Genomic DNA, 17244 nt, shown 5'->3' on the forward strand with positions numbered 1-17244 from the left:
CAAAGGGTTTAACCTGAGCCAGGCCATACAACAAAGATAGTAATCATATCACATCCATAAATGGTCAGTAGTAAACAGCTGTTAAACAATAATAACAACTAGAATGGCACTCGGAGAGCGCAGACCTCCGCCAAGCTGCCCGAGTATGATTGCCCCCCCTCTCCGTGCATCTTGTGCAATCATCCATGTGTATTTTTGTTAATGTTGAGATCAGCTGTACGTAGCGGAGCATCGTAAAACACTTCATTCAAACTTAACAGAAACAAAGTAAAACTCACCTAAACCGTCGTTGTTGCTCTTTCCAACAATCACCAAGTGTGCTTTGGTCGCATTCAACTGTAATTTCAAAGAGTTTAATGTGAAAAAACACAGAATCTACAGGTGCACCCCCCCTCCCTCCAGCCCCCGCTTACTCTCCGTCTCTCTCTCTCTGCAGGCAGAAGGATAGTGGCAGGGTGACGCGTCATGAACGCGTCATCAGTTACACTGCGCATGTCCTAAAGCCTGCGGTGTTAATGCACAGGCTGAGCGGAGTTATTAAAAAAAATTCCCGAAGCCGGATCATGATCCGGATCGCCACCAAAATCTAATGAATTGTTCATTTTGCCACACCCCACCCTTCCAAAAAAATTTAATTCAAATCCATCACGGACTTTTGGAGTAATCCTGCAAACAGACAAACCAACAGACAAACCAACAAACAGACCAACGCCGGTGAAAACATAACCTCCTTCCTAGGCCTTCGGCCTTGGCGGAGGTAATAACTATATATATATTTTTTTATCACACTGTATTTGCCTATACCGCAAGTTCAGGTATCAGTATCGGGAAGAAAAAAATGGTATCGGAATATCTCTGTTTTACTGAAAGAGACAACCTAATAAGACAGGAAGTAGTACCCTTCCACCAAAAGGATGCTAAAAATGCAGTAAGTAATCTGTAATTCTACTTTTGTCAAGTACATAAAGGAAAAATACAAAAACCAGGGAAGAAAGGGTACATATTGTAGAGTATATGCACAACTCATTATGTCTAAGTTAAGTAAAGAGTTGGGAAAACATGATGCATTGATCATTTCAGAATTTTACTACTGACTGCTTAACATTTTGGAAAGTATAAGCCAATTACCTAACAGCCTAAACTGCCTTTGTGTTGAAATATTACGCTGTGAACTGGTTTCCAACCGGGCCAACCAGCAACAAGAAGACCATGATAAAATATTAAAAGTATCTCACTGTAGACATGAGAAGTTTCTCAAGGACATAGTATATTGATTTTTTTATCCACCATGTTATAGTGGCGCAGCTCTCGGGTATAACAACGCCGGTCTGGCGGTCAGGCGGTGCACCACTTTGGTCCAGGCTGAAATATCTTAAAAAATGGATTGCCATGAAATTCTGTACAGACATTCATTGTCCCCTGAGGATTAAGCCTACTGACTTCAGTGATCTCACTGCTCTTTCTCTAGTGCCACCATGGGGCTTTTGCTTTTTAGTGCTATATCTCAACAACTATTGAATGGATTGTCATAAACACACATTTACCTTCCCCTTAGGATGAATTACCTAGTTGTTGTTTTATATGGCCATCATCTGGTCAAAATACAAACACAAGTCCAATATTTTTCTTCTTACATACCTGCATTGACATTCCCACATTGTTTTTTTGTTTGTGTTTTTAGAGATAAGCTGGAAATGTTAGCATGCTAACATGCCAAATTAAGATGGTGGACATGGTTAACAGTATACTAAATATCTAACCTGACCGGTCAGATAGATTGCCGTCATTGGAAACTGTTTGGAAAAGGGCAGCAGTCTCATTTATAACCGTTGCGTACGCACAAAACGGGGCCTGAAATGTGCGTACGGCACTTCCCGCGCAACAGTTGTGATCTATTAAAACAAACTTGACGAGAGAATATGCGCACCTGTACGGAAACTTTGACCCATACGTACGCACATTATGGAATCAGGGGAACCTGGCGATGCAGATGGTGAGGTGGTGAATTGAAGCCAGACTGTCGAAATTAAATGTGAGAGTCATCATTATACGTATAATGATGCCTCTCACACATTTAACTTCCCTTCATACCTCTATCCACTTTATCATAAACATTTAAACCAGCAATGTTATTTGTGCTAGTGAGCCATAACTATTCCATCAGCACCTTACAAATGGAAAATATATAAACCAACTCAAATCTCAAATCAAATTCAGCTCAATATCTCATCAGCGCTTAAAAACTTAAATAAATAAATTGTGTTCACCTATTAAACTTCCTTTTCAAACAATATCCAGCTGGGGGATATTACTGATTGTCTTGATCATTTTGGAAAGTTGTGAATCGATCAGTCTGATTGCTGTAAACATATAAACACAGCGGTGACACTCGTAACATGCTGCATGGTGGATATACCGGCACTGAGGACTACGTGACATGAATGAGAGAATTAGGAGGGAACGAGTGTTCAGAGAGCTCCTAACCTACAAGCACCTCAATCTCTGTGTCAAAAAAATGGCTTTTCTTGGTCTTCCTCTCGGTAGTCGCCGTGATTCACCGTAAAGATCCACTGATCAACAGGCTCATTCACATGCAGAAACATTCATGAGGTGTTTTGCATCGACCATTTATGGCTGAATGTGGGCGTGTCAAGATGGGAATATGAGGCGGATCCACGTGCGCACATTTCCAGGTGGACTGTGATTTATAAAGGGAACATTGCCTGCGGGTGTGTGTACGCACAATTTTATAAGTCCGATTTTTATTTGGCGCACGCCATTTTCGGCTTTTGTGCGCACGTACATTTTTAGTATGGATCCTACGCACTGTTTTATAAATGAGACCCCAGGTACTCTCAGGTGATTGGATGAACCATCTGTCAATCAAACTAACAAAAGCAAAACTTGCCATACCAGGGCGGGAAATGGGGGGATTGAATATAGTTATAAAACAAATTGCTGACATTTAAACACAAAGGGTGTATGTGCCGTTCTTTGCTCTTTTTTCAATGAAGAAATACTCTCCAGTTCTGATAAAACTGATGCTGTTGCAGCATTAACCTCTTCAGGAGCCACCATTATTGTTTAGTTGCCTCTCCGTGTCATTTCACCCTATATGGTCTCACGCCAAAACCACGCCCGTAGCTACCAGTAGCTCCTCAAAGGACGCCCATTAGTCCGTGATCTGGCTTGCCGGATGCAAACGCATAACTTGAACACAAAATGGATTTTTGTGTAACTCTGCGAGAATCCAACTGCTGTGCAAGGATACTAAACATCAGCATATTAACGTTGTCATATTGCAGACTCACTACCTGATGTTAGCATTTAGCTCAAAGCATCATTGAATCCCAGCCTCAAAGAGTTGCTAGTGTAGCTGCAGACTCATTGTCTCGTTTTGTTTTGTGTTAATGTGCAATGCATTCTCATCCACCAGCTTTCCTTTTTTTCACTGAGGATGTTTGAAGATTATTTGATTTGTCTCCTCTCATCACAGTCTGGAAACACAACTGACAAGTGCTATTTCACTGGAGGATTTTCAGCGTATGGCTCATTTCCTGATTGTGTTTTACGCCTCTTGTATTCAAGATAAACAAGGGAGCTGACAACACAACACTGTTAGCGGGGCTCTGTGTTGGTGGAAGATCTGATCTAAAGTAATGTTCCCTGTGAGTAACAAACCGAGCTCGGTTTAGATATACCAGAATCCATTTTATTGCGCGTTGACATTCAGATTTATGAGGTTGTACAGTGTTAAAAGCTCTACGACTTCTGATGACACCACTGGCTCTCTCCAGGTGTTCACAGGCCCCACGGGGAAGTGCGAAGCATCATCTTTACGGGCAGAAATGCAAATTACAGGGTGAAGGTCTTCGCAAGCTGTTAGAAGCCACTGGCCTGATATCATTAAGTCTAACCTCCCTCACTCTTGGAAGCCTGGGATTATGCATGCCTTTTTTCTAAAGAGCAGGAATTTCTGTGAGAGATTTACCTCACAAGACATAGCAGTGGGAGTACATCAGCACATGGCAACCTATAGTGTCAGCTGTTTATTGTCTAGCAAGCAGTCAGCCATCTTGCTGTCCTTGCTGTTTTTTTCTTCCCAGGGTGAAATGCTGATGTTTGTTCCTTCCTATGCCTTAGAAGCTTAGGATTTAGTAGTAAGAATCTGAAATTCAAATGCAATTATTGCCTTTCCTCTCTCTCTCTTACTGGCAACTCCCATTAGCCAATTAAATTTGTAGTATCTTTCTATTGGAATTGCTTGCTAGTGAGGGACAAAATGTCAGTGGTTTTCCCAATGATAGATAATTTCATTTTCAAAACATAATTGGACATGAGTGTGTTGTTACGGAGTGCCGTTCAGGGCATGGGCTAAAAATTGGAAACCGTTGAAAAATAATCTACAACAGCCCAAGTAGGGTTTTTTTTTACACTGTGTTAAAACCCCCTAAAGCTATTTCCTCCAATTACATTTTTAAATGTTTTATTTCCAACCAATTCAAACAAGTCCAATTGCATTTTTATTTGCAAGTCCAATTGCAAAGCTAATCAAGATTGTGAATGAAAAAAAACCAACAATAACGAATGACAATAAGTGCGTCGGCTTCTTTGACCCTTTGATAGCGAGCCAGATTTATATTACAGTTAGTACGTATGATGTACTAGACCAGGCTTAGTGTCTCAGCCACAGCACTTATATGTGTATCGATCCAAATGCACCTTTGTCTCACACAGCATGAATCCAGAGCAGCGTCAGATAATAACCCTTTCCATCTCTGTCAAAAGGATGACTTAACCTTGTTGCACCGGGGACTGCCAGCAAACTATTTAGCCTGGAGAGAGAGCAAGAGATAGGGAGTGAAGTGTATTTGTGTGTGTATGTGTGTATGTGTGTTTAGTGCGGGGGTGGATAGCTGAGAGAGTGACTGCAGCTTATGAGCGAGTGTCTGACAGTGAGAAACACCAAATCAGAGAACAAGTCCTCACTCAGCCAGCAGCTATTGATCCAAGTTCAACAGGCCATCCAACAGACCATTGATCTGAGCCGCATCTCCTCTCATTGGTCATCATCACAAGAGGCACTGACACTTTAAAAAAAAGAAAGAGAGTCTTAATGAGACACTTAGTCTCATATTCAACCTGTAATATGAAGAAACAAGAACGGAGGTCATTATCTTGACTCAAAACAGAGTAAAGCAGAACGAGGAAATGACAGTCGGGAGCTTGCGCGGTGGTCTATACTCAAATGGCAAACGCTACGGCTGCATGTTGTAGCTTCAGTGGAAATTATTCAAACAGCAGCTCCTCCACTTGCCACTAGAAGCTGGCTTGAAGCAGAGACTGTATAGAAGAAGTGAATGTAGTCACCGTGACGTCACCCGTTGGTTTGCGGACTGTTTTGAAGCCTTGAGTTTGGCATTCTTGCCGTCGCCATCTTGGTTTTTGGCCGTCGCCAAGTTGGTTATTTGCAACCAGAAGTGACGTGAGAGGGTGGAGCTGAGATATTTTTAGGCGACTATTTTTAGGTTTTAATATGCTTATTTACTCAAAGGTAGGCGGCACAACTGTAGTAAGTAAGTGTACAGTTGTTGTGGGTCAGATTCCATGGTTCCAACCATAGACTGTATATAAGAAGTAGAAGTAGTAGTCACCGTGACATCTCCCATTGCTTTGTAGACTACGGTTTTGAAGCCTCGACATTTTGGCCGTCGCCATCTTGGTTTTTTTGGAACCAGATGTGAGACGTGAGGGTGGAGCTAAGTACAACCGAACGCTGAAAAATACATTTTTAGGCGCCCAAGATGTTACAATTAACTTCCATGAACTGAAAACACACTGTGAAAGGGTTAAAGTTGTAAGATGAAAACACGGACAACTCCCAAGATCGGACAACGCCGTGGTAGCAACCTGTCAATCACAAGGTAGCCACGCCCTAAAGCATCCCCTGCTTTATGGTCTATTTGACTCTAAATGGGACCATAATTTACTAAATGAACATCATGCTGTATTGAAGAAGACTTGAAACTAGCGATTGAGACCATAAACTCATGTTTACAATGTTTACTGAGGTAATAAATCAAGTGGGAAGTAGGCTCATTTTCTCATAGACTTCTATACAATCAGACTTCTTTGTGCAACCAGAGGAGTCACTTCCTCATTGGCTTCACTTTTTAGAACCAGAGGTTGCTCACTGGCTTGAAGTTGGTATTTGTGTTGTGGTTGCCACGTGCACGTCTCACTTTAGTTTCACAAAGGCCCCACATTATCGACTACATTTGATTTTACTTTTTGTATCCAGTGACTGACAAAGATGGCAGCCGTTATAGATGCAAAACCCAAGTTCAAAGCATTCTTTCAGACAGCCATTTTTATAGTCGATGAGGCTAACTGTAAAATCGGTTAACCATGTGAGAGTGCCAAGTAAAAAGGTTTTAATGAAGAGAATACTGTATATTATCCTAGCCGAGTCCAATCAGACTCAACCCCAATAATCAATAGCGAGGGGCGAGGTAATCTTAGAGGGCAATTTGGTGGATGTGTGGAGAAACAGACCTATTCAATGCAGTTTGAAGGAGCATCAGGGCCAGTGGATGAGAACATAGTTGCTAGTCCTAAGAGACTCTGTATATTTGTAGCATTGTATGTCATTGAAGATAAAGACACCAAGAATAGAACATGACAGATGTCAGATCTTGGAACAAACAATGTCTGTCATGGTCATTGACAACAACACTGCAGTAAATTGATGGAGGGGCTTAGTGTCACGATATAAATATATTTGAAAACACGTTAACAAAAGAATGTCATTTTTACAGTTGGTTTTAAAGTTAGTAAAAATGCTACATTACAAAATATATGACTGGTCTCTGATTTAATTTGTCATGGGATAGTTTACAGCTCAAATATCATCTGCAGTGAGATTATGATTTGTCTCATGTGACAAAATGTCAAACAGCAAAAATAACACCAATAGCTTTGTAAAACCGTAGAGACGGGAAACTTGTGAGTACAGAGACATTGATATGCTTGCAAAATACAGTACACACAGGTGAAGTCTGCATATTTGGTGAAGTTGGAAGAACTCTTGATTTCTCGTCATCGCCTCAGGCTTCTCTTAAAGGAACACTTCACCCGCAAAATGTCTATTTGTATATCAATAACTCACCTCGAGTTACCTGGGATTTTTGAAGAAAACGTTGTTCTAGCATGCCTCCAATGTGAACGTAGAATCAAAAAATGGAGAAAAGTCTTGATATAAATAGTATATACGTTTAAACATGGCCCCCATTCTCAGTTCACAATTGAGGCAGGCAAGAAAAACATACTTTTTTTCAAGAATTAAAGGTAACTCGGGGTGATTAATTGATATACAAAGGGTCATTTTGTGGGTGAAGTATTCATTTAATGTGGCCCTCATCAACATCAAGGTTTGGATTAATCCTGGCAGAGTTCATCAGCTGATCAGCATAAGCTAACTCTTGTAATCGCCACAATGCATCCAAACAAATCATATTCAAGCATAACAAATTAACTGAAAGTGCTAAGAATTTAATGTCTTCTAACATTATATCACAACTGCTGTTTATGCTCTTTGCTGCTACCAGCTGTATGCTTTTTGGTTGTGGTTGTTGTCTTTTTCTAACACCAGATGTGATTAATTTCTCAGCGCACTGTTGTCTATACCTCTGTCTAATTGAGTCAGAGTTTCTTCCTCATTATTACATCTGCTTATGCTGCTTCAGAAAGGGACTTCTTTTGTTTTTGCACATCTCGACACAGCTGCCAACATGGCATGACTTTGAGGTGTTAATATCCAGCATTCAAACCTTTTGGAAATTGCTACTGGCTTCCTCAGTTGGAATGAAGGCAGGGATGATTGCATCTGTTTAAGTCATTTTTGTTTTGTTTTTAACCACAGTTCACACACATGGAGAAACTCATCTCTGAATTCAGTTCAATCAGATGATACACGGCAAAAAAGAAAACATTCTCACAACAAGTGTGGTTCTACCCCTGTCCTTCAGTTTCTAACTCGCAGAAAAAGGTGAGGGTTTTAGTATATATATATATATTTTTTTTATTATATAATTTATAACGTATGTGTTAAGTATCAGGGTCAGTTGTGTGCAGAATTGCCGATGAAGGCTTTTTTGATCATAATATTTGCTTTTTGCGCTCCGGCTCTCTTTAATATGTGATGAGAAGTTCATTGATATTTGTGAAATTGTGATACCTCATGCATCAGGCTGATCTCATACACTGTTCGTAGCTATACCTACGAAAAGTAATGCACTTTATTTTGTAAAAATCCCACGAAATCAATTCCTATGTAATCCGCATAATCCTGAACCTAGAACTATAAAGAGCGCCAAACGCTGTGTACGGAGGAGGTCAGGGTGGATGGGTGGGTCTAAAAATATCGGACTTTCGCCCATTAGACCGCCGTTTGTGTCCTGTGTGAAACCAGAAGTCAATATTGATTTATTCGTCACATAATTTGCATATACATTACATTATTATATACATTATTCATATACATTTACATATACTTGCAGAGTTATTTTAAGCCAAACCATGATCTTTTCCTAAACCTAACTAAGTAGTTTTGTTGCGTAAACATAAGGAAGTTGTTTCCCATGAAGATGGAAGATTATTTTTAAAATACTGTATGCATGTAATGAGCGGAAATTGACACGTGTTGCTGGACATTCATAGGAAAACATACGAAAAAGGAGGAATAACTTTTTCGTAAGATATCATACGAACAATTGCATGAGAATACGTTGATTTATTTGTCACGTAAATTCCGCACTTAAGTTACGCCACTTCCGGAGTTAATTTTAACCAAAACAATGATATTTTCCTGAATCTAACTAAGTAACTAACTGACCAAGTTGTTTCCTGTGAAGACGGAAGTTTATTTTCGAAAGACTGCATCGATGTAACTAACGGAAATTGACACATACGTCACGGGTTGCTGGACATTTGTAGGAAATCTGAGGAATAATTTGTCATAAGATATTATACGAACCGTTGTTGGAGGATACATTGCATGCATACATGTGTGATTACTTCATAGCCTTTCCACTAATGGCCTCTTCTTGTAAGTTTTATTTATGCAGCGCCCTTACAGCACAGATGTCACAAAGTACATCACACTAAAACATGAACTTAACCACGTTTAGTTTGTGGCCTCTGTCATTGAAATTGTCCATCTCCAACTGCGCTGGTAAATTCAAATGTATTTGCAGGACTGTATTCTGCCTTCCAATGGACTTGGTATTATTGTACTGTTTTGTACTCTCTTCAGCTAAAGACTATGAGAACACACAGTAATGGCAATGGGCACCAGAGGCTCAGTGTAATTCCCAAGTCTGTAGCATTTTATTGGACTCACAGCACGTCCAACTTTTATAATGCCATTCGTTGTAACATTAACAGCTGTAAATACTGGAGAGTCCTTTTATGTCCAGGATCGATGCGAGCAGTTCAGTTCTATCATTAATCATGGACGGTACCTTTTATGAAGCAATCTCACTTTATTCATAAAGGATAACTGTATGGCTCCATTAAGGTGTCACGCTATTTATCTTCCTTATAACCTGCCCGTGGCATTACAAAGCGTCTTGGCTTGCCACACTCTTTCTCTCTCTCTCGTCTCCACTCCATTTGTCCCTTTGCCCTCTTCCACATATAAAATAATTGGAAATACATGGAGGCAATAACAAGGGGGCAGTTTACTGGCGATAACAAGACGGCTGTAAAAAGGAAAATTGTTCATTTGTGGAAGTTATGTGTGTGTGCGTGCATTCATGTATGCACCGTTTGAAAGATAAGGGGGGGGTCGCAGGTATGGCTGGGCTGTAAACTTTTATAATCTATGGGAAAATGATTTGAAATTGTGCACATTTTAGAGATATTAAGTCAAAGCAATACATGCAATGTATCTTTTGATCTCATATGAGCTTTTCTTTGGAAATACATATTTTTTTGAAGGTTTGAAGGCAGTTAAATCTGTATTAGAAGGGCGGTGTGCTGATGGTCAGTAATACAGGATTAAATACATGATTAAAGATGCAGCAAATCCCATCTTCAGTAGCTAAGGCAACTGCCTTACTACTACCCTCAATACAACCCCGGACCGGTTAGGTCATAAAATATACAGTATGTGATTTATTACATCTGAGTCTTTGCCAAGAGCAAGTTGGGGAAAGCATGTTTTATGAATGTCCAGCTCGAAGTATTTGATGAACTGGTGGGTCACTGTTTGATCCCTGGCAAAAGCTGGACCTAATATCATCAGAGCGTGTTGGCAGAGCCCCGAAGGAACCGCCTCAGTTTCGGTTTCACTCATTCTGGTCATTATTGTCAAATAAATGAAAGCATTAATTCCACCCGATCTGCAGTCACAGAGTTTCATTTTCACTGTGTGTAGCTCTCTCCACGGACAGGCTGCAATTTATAACACCTTCCACAGCAATACCTACGGAAAGTAATGCACTGTAATTTGTATATATATATATCCCACAAAATCAATTTGTATGTAATCCACATTAGCGTGAACCAGGAAGTATAAAGAGCGACAAACGCTGAGGGGATCGGGGTACATGGATGGGTCAAAAAAATACCCGATTTCGCCCAGGAGACCGGTGTTCGTACCCCGTGTGAAATCAGAAGTCAACATTGGTTTATTTGTCACATAACTCCTGTACTTAAGTTACGCCACTTCCGGAGTTATTTTAACAAAAATCTCGATCTTTTCCTAAACTTAATTAAGTAGTTTTGTTGCCTAAATCTAACCAGGTCAATATTTTCCTAAACCTAACTAAGTAGTTGTGCTGCCTAAACCGAAAAAAAGTAATTTCCTGTGTAGACAGACGATTATTTTGAAAAGACGGAACAGAAATTGACACGTGCGTCAAGTGTTGCTGGACATTCGTAGGGAAACGCACAAAAAGGGGGAGGAGGAATACATTTTTGTAAGATATCATACAAACAGTTGCATGAGGATATGTTACCACAGGATACAAATAATTGAATGAGGAATGTATTATGGTATTAAAATTAACTTAAGATACAAATATGTATTCAGCTTTAATTACCTCCCTTTTTGCACAGCGAGTATTTATTCCTAAAAAAACATTTTTAAGAACAAATGTGTTTTGGCCGCTATTGGTATTCAAAACAGACCCAACAGTTGCACAGGAGAGAGCATATGTTCACTATGTTCAGTAAACACTACAGAAGTCTCACATCTCTCTCCAGTTGACAGAGGCAGTTTAGGAACAAAAGACATATATATATATTTTTCTGCTGTGTATAGGGTGGAACCCCTCTTAGAAGAAAGAAATCTCTGTTATTTCTACTCTGTCTTGATCTGTTACAGCATGGTGTCAGCACTGCATCTGTAGTTTGCTCCTCTGAACCGGATCTGCTGGATACTACCCCCCACATCGAAGGATGAGGCAAGATTGTGGTCAGTATAGAGTGAGCTGAAGTGTGTCTCCTGTAGTTCAACTTGGAGAGTTCTCATCTGTAAACTAATCCTTTTTTGGTTCGCATAAATTTATATACCATGATGTACTTTTATTTTTCAGAGTTGTATATTTGCTGTGCAAGTTTATTTATTTTTCATTTGTTATACATTTTATCTCTCTAAATTTTCATGCAATTTCTTATCAAATTGTTTTTCTGGCTGGCTGTAAAATGCATTACCGAAGTGCTAGATTCCATATTTGTTTCTACACAGAGAAAGAGATGTGCAACATCTGATATCTCCTGAGAAATATATACTATATATATATATATATATATATATATATATACTGTATATATATATACAGTATATATATATATATACTGTATATATATATATATATATATGTACATGTTTGTTTTTTAAAAACTATTCTGGCTGATGTGAAGGCTTTATTTACACCCCGTCTTACTGTAAGTACATCAGGCTCTATATTCTTCCCACTGTAATTATACAGTGCAATTTTTCTCTGTGAATAACAGGGGAAATAGTTGGGTGGTTTCAAGTGTATACCAAAGGAGGGATTGATTGAAGGCCTGACATTTCCTGATAAGGTTGGTTCAAAACTGACCGCAGACTGACACTGCCAAATGCACAAATTCTCTAAGACCGCAGCCCAGATATCATGTTCGACATATTTCAAAGCCCTGTAGTATAGAAATACAGCTAGGTCAGGTAGTACATATATGAGGATTTTATGGGTTTTTCTTCTGGTCTTACTGCTCAACAACATAAAACCTTCTATTAAAGGGGCAGTGTGTAGGATGTGGCGGCATCTAGCGGTGAGGTTGCAGATTGCAACCAACTGAAGCTTCTTCCGTGTGCCAAGAGTGTAGGAGAACTATGGTGACCAACACAAAAACGGGAATGACCCTATCTAGAGCCAGTGTTTGGTTTATCCATTCTGGACTACGGTAGAAACATGGTGGCCATCTCCGTGAAGAGGACCCACTCCATATGTAGATATAAACGGCTCATTCTAAGGTAACGAAACGAAATTTCAGGTAATCATACACTACAGAAAACAGTTATAATATTATATGTCCTTTCTGCCAATAGATCATCCTAAATGTTACACACTGTTTCTTTAAAGAGCTGTGTACCATAGACTGTATATAAGAAGTGGACGTAGTCACCATCACGTCACTCATTGGTTTGTGGACTGCTGTGTTGAAGCCTCAAGTTGGACATTTCTACGCCGTCGCCATCTTGTTTTTTTGCAACCAGAAGTGATACAAGAGGGTGGAGCTAAGTACAACAAAACGCTGAATAAGACATTTTCAGGTAACCAGAAAAGTAAAAATGGACATATTATGCTCATTTTCAGGTTCATGTTTGTATTTTGTGTTTCTACTCGAACATGTTTACATGCTTTAATGCTAAAAAAACAAATTATTTTTCTCATACTGTCTGTCTGTATATACCTGTATTCACCCTCTGTCAGAAACGCTCCGTTTTACTGCATTTCAACGGAATGGCAACGGAATTGCATTGCTAGGCAACAGTTTGGGTCCATGTTTACTTCCTGTCAGCTGATGTTATTCGCATACAGTGAAACAGGAAATAAACTGGGACACATTTAGAATATTTACGTTTAAAACTGTGACATTGTCTAAATATTGTATATTTGTGACATCAGAAATGGACAGAAATCCAAACGGCTTGTTTCAAACGTACAATTTCTGAATACGGGCTGTGTGTATTTATCCATATATTGAGTGTTTTGATAGTTTAACAGTATTTATAAAGCACTTAAACCTGCTTTATAATATAAAAGCCATGAAAATCTCACTTTTTACAATATAGGACCTTTAAGTTCTGAGACAAAAACACTATACTTCTATACAAACAAACGACTTTTTGCAACCAGAGGAGTCGCCCCCTGCTGGCTATTAGAAAGAATGCAAGTTTAAGGCACTTCTGCATTGGCTTCACTTCTGGTATTTATTAATAGCTTTGGTCATTTCACTGGTCATCATATTAATATGCTCTACAGAAAATGTAGGAACCTATTATTAAGCAAGCTCTTTATAGTGCCATACTTCTGAAGGTTACAGTGAACTCTTTTTGCCATACAGCACAGTCCTTTTCTTTCTTTTTCTAACAAAACATCAAGCGAAAACTGTATGTCAAAGTGGCAAAATGGAGAGACTCTCTCGTGACAAAGACATGACAGATTCAATCAGCGAATCTTTTCATCAACAGCCATGCGTCTTTTTAAAGATGAAATAAGCCGAGCGATAAAATGAACCTCTAACTGCTCGTTCGTCTTGTTCATTGTAGACGAGTCTATAGAAAATCTAAAATACAGATATCTGAGATGAATCAAAAGCTGCTGTTGCATGAGGGAGATTTGAATGGCAATTGTGATCCCTTTTACAGTATTGAGACTTCAGTGTGGACGGATGAGCTTTTCAGTCTCGCTGGGCCCTTCGATGTGAAGTTGTGTTTACATTCATAAGACCTCAGACAGACAATCCACTGGGGCAGGAACAGGTAACCAGGGCAGGTAGGCTAGAACATAATAGGTCAATAGATCTGGCAAGGAACAACGGCTATTGACAAAATTATATACTGGGAGCTGATGAGAGAATTAAAGGCCAGTGTGAAGGTGGGGGTGGATGTCAGGTGAGAACACAATGAGGGTGCCCAAGGTCCACGAGAAAGGGCCTGTGGGAAGTGAAATGGGCCCAATCCCAATGTTCACACACACAAAGACTCACAGACTTTGAGGCGCATTCCCGCAGAGTCGGTGGCCCTGTTCAGACCTGGTATTAGCATGCGTCCTGAGTGATCGGATCACAAGTGGACAGTTTTAAGTACAGGTGTGAACGCACTCATTGAGGATGCATTGAGATTTGATTGTTCAGACCACATTCAGAGGTGGTCTGGGCCACAAATGGCCACATTCTTTTAGCAGTGTGTACGTGTCCTGGGCCACATTAAAGGTCCCATATCATGTTCATTTTCAGGTTCATACTTGTATTTTGTGTTTCTACTAGAACATGTTTATATGCTGTAATGTTCAAAAAAACATTATTTTCCTCATACTGTCTGCCTGAATATACCTGTATTTACCCTCCGTCTGAAACACTCCGTTTTAGTGCATTTCAACTGAATTGCAACGGTTTGGGTCCATATTTACTTCCTGTCAGCTGATGTCATTCACATACACTGCAAATGGAAATAAACTGGGACACATTTCGAATGTTTACGTTTAAAACCGTGTAATGGTCTAAATATTGTATATTTGTGACATCACAAATGAACAAAAATCCTAACGGCTTGTTTCAAACGCACAATTTCTGAATACGGGTTGTGCGTATTTCTCCATATATTGAACATTTCAATACTTTCACATTATTTATATAATACTTAAACCTGCTTTATACTAAAACAGAGATGACTATCTCACTTTTTACAATATGGGACCTTTAAGGACCGCCTACTTAACTGACGTTTTTTTTTAGTTTGTTTTTTAGAACCATCCACTTGTGATTGGATCACTCAGGACGCATGTTAATGCCAGGTCTGAACAGGGCTTCACAGGGCTTCTAGGGCTACCTCACTGTCATTAAATCGTCAAGTGCTTGAGGACTCTCTTGTACTGTAGACATTTTGAACCCTTCATGCATACTATCCATAAGTCCTTTGCCTGAGGGAATTACCCACAATTCATAGTGCTGTTACGGTATACACGAGTGTTACCAGGGGAAGCCCGGGGGTGTAAAAAAAATAAAGAGGACTGCACATGGCTGATCAGCTCTGCATATTAAATTTACACAGAACCAGCCCATTGTCATTAAGGATTTAAAATGGCACATACAAAAAACACATGAAATCAGAGGAATGAAACATAGGCTATATTACACACCAAGTTTATTCATCAAGCATTTCTTTTACAAAAACAAGTAAATTAGACAATTACCTCTCGTCTCCAAAGGCAAGAGCCCGGAAGACGTTCAAATCAGGCAGTAAAATTGTAAAATAAAAGCCCACAATTGTACATAACATGTCTTGTGTCGTCAAGGTAACGTGATATGTTGCCGCAAAGTGCCGTCCCATTCGGATTTATACCATTTCAAGCAGCCTCTCACATTCAACCATTTACCAGGTGAAGTCCCTGAGGGTTCAGGGCTCAAGGCCTCAGGAGGGGGAGCGATGGCATTGGGCCATGGAGAATGTGTCCTTGTGACTCTAGTTTGGTATCTAGACTGTTTCTATCTGCATCTCTTTCAGGCTTCAGAAAGCCAATAATAAAAGCGCTGCCGGGTTCTAATTTTATCCAGGCAAAGTAAAAGGTCATCCAAATTACTGACTTACTTGGTCAGACAAGATCAACTTGCAGTTGCTTTTGCCTTCCATACCTTATGATTATATATTAAAAACCTCATGACATGGAGAGTTTCACTTCCTTGAAAACTATTGGAGAACTTTCAATGACAATGACAACTCTAGATCCATCACTTTTTCAATCACTTTTTAGGATCACATTGATATGAATCAGTACAGGAGCTGTTAGGCTTTATTTGTAGTCGGAAATGTTCATTCACTTACAGTAAATACACCAAATTACTGCATTATAATTTCCCATCTTCTCTTCTTAATTCACATTAAAGCAACCCTGTGGAGTTTTTTTTTTTACCACTAGTAGCACCACGGAGGAATGTCTTTATGAATGGGTCCCCATTTTGTTGGTAACATGCAGGCCCTTAAGGGTGCACATGCATGTGGTACACTTCCCTGCTAATGGTGCCATGCTTTTCTACTAATTGACAGAGGTGTGGAATTGAGTCACATGACTTGGGCTCGGGTCACAAATTTGATGACTTTAGACTCGACTTGACAAAAATCAAAAAAAGACTTGAACTCGATTTGGACTTTAACACCAGTGACTCGTGATTTCACTTTTACTTGAGTCTTTTTACATGAAAATACTTGATACCTTCACCAAGCCCAAATATTGAAAAGTATGTTATTTGTTTGAACCAATCTGACAACAATCCAATCAAAAACTAATGTTACTTTACTGAGTGCCAGTTGTAAAAAAAATATGCCAAAGATAATTTTGTTCACGTACAGAAACTATGCAGTGGTCAACAAAAAACAAATTGCAGTATGCAAAATGTGTTGAAAATTACAGACGGAGACTCAAATGGCATTAGGACTTGTTTAGGACTTGAAACTCAAGGTTTAAGACTTGACACTTGACTTAGGACCTGTCAGTCTTGACTTGAGACTTAAACTTTATCAGAACTTGACTAGACTTGACTCGAGACTTGCATGTCGACTTAGAACTTGACTTGGGACTCGAGTGCAAAGACTTGAGACTTACTCGTGACAAGCCCTGTTAAAACAATGACTCGGTCACTTTACTGCTCACTGACAGTTGGGGGACGGTAACGCAGAAATAAACATAGCAATGCGATAACAAAGAAGTGAAGTGAAGAAGATGACTGCAAGCCGGCAAATGCAAATCCCAAGGAAGTGCACCTTTGATGCAAATTTTCGTAGTGGCCAAACGTCGGTACTACAACTTCTGTGTCAGTCCGTGATGCCATTGGACCCAAAAATACCTTTTTTTTACATTGGGAAAGAAATGTCCATAAATAAGTGTACGATTTTTAGTAAGAACACTCTAATAGCCCTTATTTAAACCATTATGTCCTAAAAGTTGTATCTATATCTATAGATATATATCTATA

The 17244-nt window shown here is 39.5% G+C and overlaps 1 protein-coding gene across 2 annotated transcripts in view; it reads right to left on the reverse strand.

Annotated features, from left to right (window-relative positions):
- Positions 1-3700: 3700 nt before the first annotated feature.
- Positions 3701-17244, reverse strand: part of LOC141757511 (myosin light chain 3) — a 104821-nt gene continuing 91277 nt past the window's right edge. Inside the window, exons 3-4 of one of the 2 annotated variants that reach the window (XR_012591658.1) lie at positions 4990-5090; positions 3701-3834 (exon numbers count right to left, since the gene is read on the reverse strand). The gene's annotated coding sequence lies outside the window, so the exon portion shown is untranslated. Of the gene's footprint in view, positions 3835-4034; positions 4836-4989; positions 5091-17244 lie in introns of those variants that run through there. The other variant, XR_012591659.1, reaches the window with a different exon arrangement.

The sequence above is a fragment of the Sebastes fasciatus genome, chromosome 19, assembly GCF_043250625.1.
Source record: "Sebastes fasciatus isolate fSebFas1 chromosome 19, fSebFas1.pri, whole genome shotgun sequence".
In the NCBI taxonomy this organism is placed as follows: domain Eukaryota; kingdom Metazoa; phylum Chordata; class Actinopteri; order Perciformes; family Sebastidae; genus Sebastes; species Sebastes fasciatus.